At 39.9% G+C, this 10798-nt stretch overlaps 1 long non-coding RNA gene across 1 annotated transcript; it reads left to right on the top strand.

Annotated features, from left to right (window-relative positions):
• Window positions 1–6872: 6872 nt before the first annotated feature.
• On the top strand, window positions 6873–10577 carry LOC134160799 (uncharacterized). The gene is made up of 3 exons (XR_009963693.1): window positions 6873–7189; window positions 10185–10222; window positions 10328–10577. It is a non-coding gene; the product is annotated as an uncharacterized LOC134160799 (long non-coding RNA).
• Window positions 10578–10798: the final 221 nt, after the last annotated feature.

The raw sequence follows: 10798 nt of genomic DNA on the forward strand, positions 1-10798 counted from the left end.
GAAAGAAAATAGCAAGTTTTCTCACAAGTTTTCACAACTGCACAGATGAATACACACACTGCCTTTATTCACAAGCTCAGAAAGCTGGAAGAGCCAGCATGGTGAAAATAATGGAGCTTCCTCCCCTGCCAAAGTTTTCCACCTTTTCTCCCTCCTCATGTCACCCACAAAGAGCAGTTCTGCTCTTCCTGAGCTTCAGAATTTGTTGTGACTTTCTCCAAGTCACCAATGCCACATGTATGGAAGTCACTGCTAAAGGAATGAATGTATGTTTAAATATAAAGCTAGGGTGATGCCATCACTCCAGTTTAGTTCCTTTGATTAAGGAAGCTCCTCTTTCTGACAGGTAAATCCTTTCACATTGATAGGGTTGAAACATTCTGGTTTTGAAATATGCCTTCTCTAGTCTGGTAGCACCAAGTGACACCTTCCTACTATAACCCAGAACATTTCTCACAACATAATTTCAGAGATACTTCCAACTCTAACTTCTTAGCATGAAACTTCAAAAATGCATGCTGCTCTTGGGAAAGGCTCTCTCCAACTAGATGAGGTTGTAGGGAAGAAGGGACAGGGCAATAACGCGGAAGTGACAAATTTAGATCAGCCTTGCCATTATAAACACAATAACTGGAAGGGGTGAAGGGGAAAGATGATCAGTAACTAGAAAAATCACCAAAGCTTGTATTACCTTAGATTTGATAATATTCATCTAACTCATTACTATCGCCAGCTTTTCTTTCAGGAATGCTTTTCCACAGCAGCTGGAGAGAAAAACATTGACATAATTTTCATAGTTTTAGGCATGTAAATAAAAGAAACTTTCTGCTTATAGCCAAAAAAGCTCAGAGAACCTGTGAATTATTGAGTTACAACACCCTCTGAGGTACACTAAAGCACGAGGTTTTCATTACTGCCAAATACTACTTATCTGAAAGAAACTTACTGCTTAATTACAGGGGGGTTTAATGTTGAAGCAATAATCATTGTTATGATTATAAAACAAGTTTTAAAGTTTATCCAAACAGTACAGCAATTTGCCTTCACAAAGGCAACATAACGCTGTCACTTTGTTCTTATATGTTGACAGTTAGTCATCTTGGTGTTAATGTGTATGCTTGGAATATGGCAAAATTATCAAAGTAGAACTGTAGCACAGTTTGTCCCATAGTGAGTTTAAGTGTGACCTTCCCTATTAAAGCAACAAGAAGCCCTTTTCCATTCTCTTGTACAAATGTTTTGAATAGAAGAATTCATCAGGATTTAGGGGATTAAGAAATCACTGTCCCCTGCCCCACCAAAAAAAAACCTGCACAAATTTTCATTAGTTCTTTATGAGTTGGCAGCAAATACTCTAGCTGTGAACTTTTATGAAGCTATAAATATAAAGAGCCTTCTGATACTGGTATGATGATAATGCTAAATTTCCTCTTTGCAGCTGCAGTTGATCCCCTGTATTTGGTAGGGAAAAAAAAAAAATCTCTTTTTGTGATTTAACAGAGAACATTGGCTCAACTACCGTATTGCCTTTGAGCACCCAGAGTGGAAGTTCAAGAATTAAACCCACATGGCAACACAACCCTAGTCCCCACCTTCCTCTGAAGGTGGCTATAAAATGACCGTGGAAAGCCAAGCTGTTTATTTTACTTAGCATTTGATTCTGTAAGTAAATGAGTTTCTAGTGGGGCACATCTTTGCAACCAGCTCCTTACATGCCTAAAATTTTATTAAACTATGCCATAAATATTAAACCAATCCTAAAATGTTTCAACTTAATACTAATGGCAAAACACGAGAATATGCAGGTAACAGACTTGCTGGCAACCTATTCCCTGAAAGAGTAGGATGTTTGAACATGGGGAGAGAAAAAAAAAACGTTTTGCTTCTGACAGCTTTTTACAAAACTTGATTTCCCAGGGGATTTATCCTTAGGGAATAAAATTTAAGAAGGGATTTTGTGCACATTTTATTACATATTCCAAAATCTCTATAGTGAACAGTGTTCCTAAGGTACTTTGATAGATTTGTGCCACCCTAGATTTGTTTGAATGCTAACTGTCAATATATTCCACTTAATTGCCTAATAAACAAGGAAGAGTCATTTTCCTCCCATTATCTTAGGAAAAGAGCACAATCTAAGACAGAAAGGATATTGTTCCCTTGGCTTCTGAGTCCCTAAAACAAATACTGCAGCAGTCCAGAATAAAAGCCATCCAGCATGAGAAAGGACTACACTGGCCAGCAATTACTCTACTAACAGCACAATGCTGGTTTTCCTTTGCACAGTTAGGTTTCTCAGGAGCTTGACCGAAAAGAAGGTAAATTAACCAAGCTGCCCAGAGAGATGCCAAAACTCTTTGTAAGATCCGTCACATTTGCTTCTATCTGTCCCAAGGCAAACTGAGTATCAATTGAACTAATGGAAAGTTATCAAATGTGCAAAAGAAGAAAGCCACAATTAGACACCCACTCTTCATATCTGTAAATCTAAAAAGCCGGACACAGCATCATTATTCACTGACTCTGCTTGAGATTATGAAATAAGGTCAGGGAGCAAACTCTGCAAAGTACACATTTACTGGACTAATGATGGCCTTCACCCTAGATCTGAAAAGCTTGGCTCAAGTCCTGCAAGCAACATAAAATGCATTTCAGAGCTGAAAGAGCTGCTGTGACTGGCTGTTACCCATGTCCACTGATGGGAAGTGCAGGGAGCCCTATATGTCCTTTGCTTGCACATACAGTGCATATCCCTATGATACAATTGAGTAGTGCAGCATCTTTGATGATGTAACTAAAGACACAGTAAACAGTCATTAGTCCTATTTTTTCCAGCATTATTCTGTACTGATCTGAAATCTGCCTTGCACTTTAAAACATAAAACATGTTTTGAAAGAAGCTGTAAGTAAGTTCAGTGAGGACAACAGTCCCTCTTTCTACATCTCTATTTTACAAAGCAGACCACAAAAATGAAACAAGAGAATTCTTATTGCTACCATTTTAATAACTGAGAAATGTATCTGAGCTCAGGTACACAATTTCCCAAGTTTCCTTTGGAAAAAATACAGCTGTAAGGTGCCTAAAAGCATATTATTATTGCACAGTGGTTTATTAGGTTTGTTCTCTCAACAAATCCACTGTAATTAAAAATAGGGTCACATCTATGGGAAGGAGCCCAGGTGCACAGGTGCCTCCATTTGTCTCCTCTACAGTGTTAGCCATGTAAAGTTCAAGAAGTGCATGGCTATAACTCAGAAGCCTAATTAGGCCATTAGAAGTAAACTCCATTAAAAAACAGCCTTCAGCTTCAACGATAAACTGCAGCCATTTCAAATTGAATACTGCACTAGCAAGTAACACCACCTCTGAATAATTCAGCATTCGGTAACATAAGGCGAGATGAGAGGAATGAGAAAGCGTGATTGCTATTTTCATTATGATGTGCCTTTTTGGGAGGTATTGTATAAACCTCATAGCACTGACACTAATTATTTTGGCATCGTATTGGCAGTCACAATTAGACAAAATGCAGAAATTTCTAAGAGCAAAACAAGTTCTTGGCTTCATTTCTTCAGTCCAATATACTTCAGACTTTTATTTATGGCTAAATTGAAGCTAGATGTCAAATCTCGGTCCCTTAGAACAAAATCTTAATAATTAACTGGCAAAACTGAACATGATCGTTTCTGACACACCTACACTGGTAATTATTGCTTTGAGGCCATTTACTAATGAAATTAATGTATTCATTGCCCTAACAAATTAGCATAACTCATACATAATGCCCCACATTTCAAGACCTTCCTAGAAAAACAACACTTAATACCGCAGAATGAAATGGCAAGGGCATTACATGGAGACAGTGTTCACTGAATTACTACATGCTAAAACCACAATGGCTAAGTGTTAGTTATAAAGTAAAATGTAAACACAATGTGGGTATTGAAACCATTAATAGTGTAGTCAAGAGTGTACAATTGATGATTATCTTTGCACTTCAAATAAGCACATATTACAATAGCAGTAACCATGGAATGTAATTAACTGGCTACTTTTAGAGATACGAAGTATGAAAAGGAGGCAGTGGTGAAGCAGTTTCTTCTTCCCTCTCAAATTCCTAATACAGTGGGGCTGCAGTGTTTTATTGCCCATATTCCCATTCAGATTAATTCAGTGCCATAGCGACAAGCAACAGTGAAAGACAGGATGAAATGCATTACATTTGGAAATGACAAATATTCGCAGCAATCTACTGCCATTTCTAACTTGTAAGATTCTCTCACTTTGGTTGGGAAAAGTATTCTCAAAGTTTTCAATCTCATAATGCAGAGGTCTGCAGACCACTACGTGGCTAGATGCAGTCCCAGTTTGATGAAGAGCAGGTTGGAAAGCACAACCTGGCAGGCTAGGGGCTGCACTGAAACCCGCAAAGAACAGACTCAACATGTACTGCCACTTACAGGCCACTCACAACCCATGACTGGCGTGAGGCATCTTACATATGAATAACGTATTTATGTTATTTCAAACGATAAATTTACTTTGCAGGAGAATATGGAGGCAAAATTACAACATGTTTGAATTGCACAGAACTGACTTCTGCCTCAGCCATGGGAGGTTGACGGCTAAGGATAAGTTGACCAGGCCTTTCTCCCGCACAACTGAGGAGCCAGGCCCTTATGCCAGTTACAGCAAGGTTATTTTGCTTGTGCTCTCTAGAATTGTCTAAAAGTTACTTCCTCCTGAGAAGCACCAAATAACAGCATATTCTTGTGCACCCTCCTCTCCTTTCCTACATAAGCATAAATGCAAGGAACACAGATCCTCAACGCACCAGTATCTACTGCTACAAAGCAAAGCAAAAAAATTCCAAGGGGAAAACTATAGAATAAGCACCTCAAGTATGGAGTTCCCTTGGAAGCCCATCCACATGTGTCTGGCTCCTGCCCGCAAGCATGAAGTTTTACATCTATATTAATGTTTTATTCTGCTCAATGTAATTTGGATGCTCTCATTACCCATACGGATGTCTGATCTTTTTCAATCCTCTTACGTGTTCAGCTTCCATGATATCTTATGCCCACGAGTTCTATATGCTAATTCTGAGATGCATGAAATTTCATTTGACCAGTTCTGTACTTCTTGCTTATCAAGTCATGTCCTTTCCCCATCCAAACATTTCTTTCCAGTTTCTCATTTTGCCCCTTTCCCCACTTTGAATTAAAAATTCAAGTTTCAACTGCAGTAAAGTCTGACCATCTCTGTTTCTTCTGTTTCTAACTTTACATTTCTTCCTTAATAACTGACTAGAACACAAGATAGCACAAGAGATTTTTGTAGCCTATCAAATTTGCTTTAGACACTGTGAACTCCCAAAGCACATTTCAGAATGGTTTAAACGTCCAGCAGCAGATTCCCAGTTTTGAACCTCAAAGGTTATTGTGCTCTTTTCCCCAAAGACATGAAACCTAACTATATTTTGGGCACTACTACTACGCACACATAGATTCCTGGAAGCAACTCACGTATAACTGAGAGGTCTCCATTTGTGCCTGTCTAAGATCTAGCTGATCTTCAGCATAATCATCTAAATTATCAAGGAACTGATTCTTTGAACCTCACCCTGTTGTCACATACCACAATGTTATAGATGGGTAAATGATACCTCTTTGATATCCCTCATAGCTACACAGGCAGGAAACAATTTTCAATTACACTAACCCTTCTTTCCACCTAAACAGTAGGTCTCCATGCGCTTCTGTCTAAATTATATAATGCCAAAGTAACAACAAGCAACATTAGCAAGAACAGCAATCAGAAGAATCAGGTCTTCAACATCACTTAACTGAGCAGGTAACAAGTAGTATAAACCTACCATTATTTTTTGGGCCTTTTCTCCAATTTAGACCAACTAAAGAACTTATACAAAGCTTAGGATATTCTTAAGACATTTAAAAACACTATACTAGAAAACCAGCAATTCCCTATCAAGTCATTGTATGCCTTTTCATTGCAATATATTAGCTGGTTGGACAACAGAAAGCTACACCCCATCCTCATGGCTGGCCTGTTCTACGTCTTCTATAGCCATATACTGAAGTACCCCAGCATATGACCAACTCTGTCCAGCTCATGATTATGGACTACAATATGACATTAGTATCAACTATTTGAGTTGCATTTAATTGGTGAAGGTCAGTCCTCTTCCATCTGCAGGCACCTAGTTCACCTACTTTTGACTTGGAAGTCTCTCACTGGTATACAGATTTTATTTTTGGCAGCATGCCTACTTTCAGTTAATTCCTTTGTCTGACACATTGTGACTTCCCTCAAATATGTCTCTGCAGCCTTTCTCCCTCCAGGTCAGCTGTAATTTCTGTCCTATCATTTACTACTGGATACAGGGTTACTTTTATATTGCTGACATTCCTAGCAGATGTCTTTGTCTGACCCAAGTGCTCCTCACCACCTGCCACCTTGCTTCCAGGTCTGCCTATAAATAATGCTCCCCTTGCTGGTCTGACTACAAATAATCCCCTCCCCACCCTCTTGGTTTTTGTAGTCAGCTGGTTCCAATTTGGGTAAGGTGGAGCTTCCCTTTCCTTTTACAGCTCCCTCTTCTCATTGTGTTATACAGAAATCAACTGCACAAAACCACAAGTCTGACAGAAATATATCAGTAGGCCCCTAAATCAAACCTTTTGCCTGTTCATCTACATTTTCATTCTAGCATCTCTCATCATCTACCTCCCAAAGTTACTGGTACTACGATGCACAAGAGGCACTGGGCTGTGCTTATGATCAAGTTCACCTGTGCTTAACCAAGTTAAGGCCAACACAGCTACCTCTTGGGCAAGTCCCACAGGCCAGTTGTAAGGCTGTGGTTCTCTCCAGCCCACATGACAACTGTATGTGCCACAGTCAGCACATGGACATGAAGGCAGATGGAGACCTTACAGAGAACCTCAACATCACTTCCTGAGACTGCCTGAAGCAAAGTAATTTGAGGATGTCTCAAGACCATGGGAGCCAGGATCTCTTGAGCTCTGCAAACTGCAGGTCTCTCCCAGCACAGGTGCTTTGCAGATTTACTCTATGAGCTGCAATCAGATGCTGACAAACATCTGCGGGGTCCAGGAATCATTTCCCTGAAGCTCTCACACCTGGTTTCTCCTCAGCACTCACCACGTAAGACCTAACATTTTAACACTCATTTTTCACATTTCAGAAGCAAACAAATGCACTAAGCTCACCACAGTAGTGTAATGGGGGACATGGTGCCTTGGTGCACTTTTGTGGTGTTATTTTTGTTTTTCAAGATAAAACAGAGGAATGCTTCAGTGGCTAGTGTAAAGTTAACAGGGAACTGTAGTCAGTCCACATAGCAGCAGCCAGAATTTCAGAGGCTGTCTACTGACAGTTCCTATAGAAGGAAGGGAGGAAAACAAACAAGAAACACCCCATTCCAACCAAAAATAAACCAAATAGAAATCAAGCAGCCTATAGGAGAAGTTAAACCCAACTGAAAGTGGCACATCCTACTTCTAAATGGACAACCTTCCAAAGTTTTGGCACATCGCTTCTTTGAGAAGACTAATTCACATTCCTCTTTTCATAAAACAGCAGGTAGCTAAACCAAGTAACAAATGCTACTTCCCAAGGTTTTGGCTCAAGACTGTCCTACTGGGGATGGGGCAGAAAACATGCAGCTCCTGAATCAAACTTGAAAAAATATTCTGTGTTTGTGCCATCCATAGGAAAAGCAATGATTGCAGCAGTAGCAATAGGCCACCTGCAGCAAGATAAGCAGTAAGTGAGAATTAAAAAGGAAAGAAAGTGCTGACTGACTTTCTCAAAGACGTTGAGGACTTGACTGGCGCCAGAAAACAAGTGATGGATTTGCTGGGGTGAGCCTTTTGCACAGCTTCAGTAAAAATTCAGAGGAAAAGCAAAACTTAAGGAGCGACTGAGCCTATGGAAAAGAGTTCATGAGAAGCATAATAAAATCCTAAGACAATATAGACGCCTGTATGCATTCAGTAGCATTATGCCACTTTACATTTATGAAAACCTCTATTTAGTGACAGGTATTATCTAACATAGACAGAGGCACTCTCATGAGAGGGGTTAACTTGGAGAGAGCCAAAGCAGGCAGTGATGTCCCTACATGCAATTGGAGGCACTAACGTTGCATAGCTGGAGGAACTCTGTGTGACCTTAAAGGCTGCGCACACAAGTCCTGCCTGCAAAAACCGTGAGAACTTTCCCTGCTATGATTATAAACTTCACTAAGTTAGACTCTCAGAGAGTTATATAACCCGATGTGGCGGTTAATGAAGTGCTGGATGTAAGAAAAATAACTGTAATGTTATTTTGCCCCTGGTATGCTTTGCCTTATAAGGATTAAACCCAGAGCTAATTCACTTCTGTGTTTTGTGATCTCTATCATGCTGCAATAATAATGCTTAGCACTTTATAGCACTTTTCACTTATAAAAGGTGCTTTACAAACATTATCTAATTATTAATCTTCACAACAGTCCTCCGCTACAGGTATACAGGTCAATTTAATGTTCTGTTTTAATAAACTACTAGCACTTTAGAAAATTGAAAAGTATATAACATATTAAATTCACTTAAGAGAAACAAAAGTTAGCGAACAAATTGCAATGCTCCCTACAACATTCTAGGTGGGTAGCTCACATAACGTAGCAAACTGTCAGTGACCACCTCTGAGGTCCACAGAGGATGGTCTACATGGCAAATTTTTCAATTAGGTAGTTGAGAGACTCATTTTTTTCAGATGATAACATGAATAATGTGAATGAAAAGGGATTCTATCAGAGCAGCTGAGGTCCCTTGTTCAAGGCCACACTATACTAAGTTCCATACAAGCCAAACATCATAGTCCCTACCCTGCAATATTTGGGATCTAGGTATAAAACAAGTACAAAAGGGGGTGAATGGGAGGAAGTTTGTGCATTTAAGCAGTAATCCTCACTGTTCAAGCTGTATCTGCCCCCACAAACATACGAAGAGCCATTTTATGCCAGTATACTCACCACCTCATTAGTACTCTATAGTACTCTCCCTTGATAGACACCAGACTTCAGTTGTTTGTGACCAAAGACAAGAGTTTGGTATATGGTAAACACATCACACAACTTAGTTAAGCAATCACAAACTGAGCTTTCCACAGGTCACTGTTTCATGCACTGCATGGCACAGACTTGTCTGCAGGATGAATCAATGGAGAGCAGGAGGCAGTTGCCTGACAATGAGTAGGGCCGCTCAGTGCACTGTGCATTGCTGAGGTTCCCTGTTAAGTAATGAGCAAGGAATGCAGAAAGAAAGAAAGATTAAAAAAAGGACTGTTTAAAAGTTGCCCTGAAGAGTTCGGAATCTGCATCTGCTTCTGTCACAAGACAGTCTATGAGATACAGGACAAGTTTCTTAAAACCAGGCTTTCCACTTAAGGTCATTTATCAACTGTATGTTCCGCATGTGCTCTGTGCCTGACTTGAAACCTGGACTCAATGTGCCAGTCCCTCACAAATGCAGCTGAAGTTGAAGCGATCTGCGCTATGAGCCTCCTACCCGACGTTAAATGTCCTGAAAAAGATCTGGAGCAGGATGTCTCAGACTGGGTCCCCAGTTTAGGAAGTATCTTCAGCCTTGAACAACCATGTCCTGGTCTCTATCTGTCAAATGAGGACAATAATTCCTCCTCATCTTACTAGGGTGTTGTGAAAATAACTTCATTAATGGTTAGTGAAACACTGCAGTGTTGAGTGCTGTATAGAAACCTAGAAGGAAATGAATTTTGACTCTGGAGCAAGGTTTGAAAAGCATGCAATAAAAAGGGTCTGAAGGCACACACTTAACAGACAGGGCAAGAATGAAAGACAGGATTTGAAATTTTTTAACTGCTCATTTAGTGAGATGTGTCCATGCTTTATCCAGCAGATTTCACCCTGATCTTAGACTCTCAGCTCTCAAGTTTGATTTGTAAATGACCAGTTTTTAAAATCCAGAGCTATCCAGCTCTCCACAACTGCCACAGCACGGACTCCTACTGCAGAGCCTGTGGCTCAGTAGCGTCACTGGCAATATTTAGAGTCACTGTACAGACCTCTATCATTTCAGTCCATGGAATAAAGCAACAATAGAATCTTTCTTCACAGGAACCCATACTTCAAGGAAGGAAGATCACGCTTTGACAGTAGGTTTTGATTATATTTTGAAAGAACAAAAGAAAGATGCAATTGGTGGGAGAAACAGTGCTCAAAATTTTATACAGAACAATACATATTCGTTTTCTTTCCAGAAACAGCCAATGCATTTTGATCATAGTCATTCCAAACGTTTTGCCCCAGGAGGAAGCCCAACATGGAAAATATCAACCCAAACAGTTAAAGTCTGTGAAGATTAAAAACAAATGTAAAAAAAAAATCTTGTTCACTGTAGTTTATAAATGAGACCTTTCAGGCAATCCTGATTCTCTGCCCTACCTAGAATACACTTGCACACCCTGTTCTACACGGCATTCTGCTTGCTGTGCAACTTATTTTAATCCTTTCCCAGCACATCATCTTCAGTGCTGAGGGGCTTTTATTATTTGTTTTTATTATATCCCCCCCCCCCCCCCCCCCCAGCTGTTTCTTGCATGGAGACAATAGTATTCCTTAGCTTCCCTTAAATAATATACAGCTGACTAATCACTGTGGCACCCAGGAAAGTGGTCAGGTGAAGTAAACATTCTGAAAAGAATGAACCCTTGAGCGATCCCTGCCAAATA

The sequence above is a fragment of the Pezoporus occidentalis genome, unplaced genomic scaffold, assembly GCF_034315485.1.
Source record: "Pezoporus occidentalis ecotype Australia unplaced genomic scaffold, CSIRO_AGI_Poc_V1 ctg164, whole genome shotgun sequence".
Taxonomy (NCBI): Eukaryota; Metazoa; Chordata; class Aves; order Psittaciformes; family Psittacidae; genus Pezoporus; species Pezoporus occidentalis.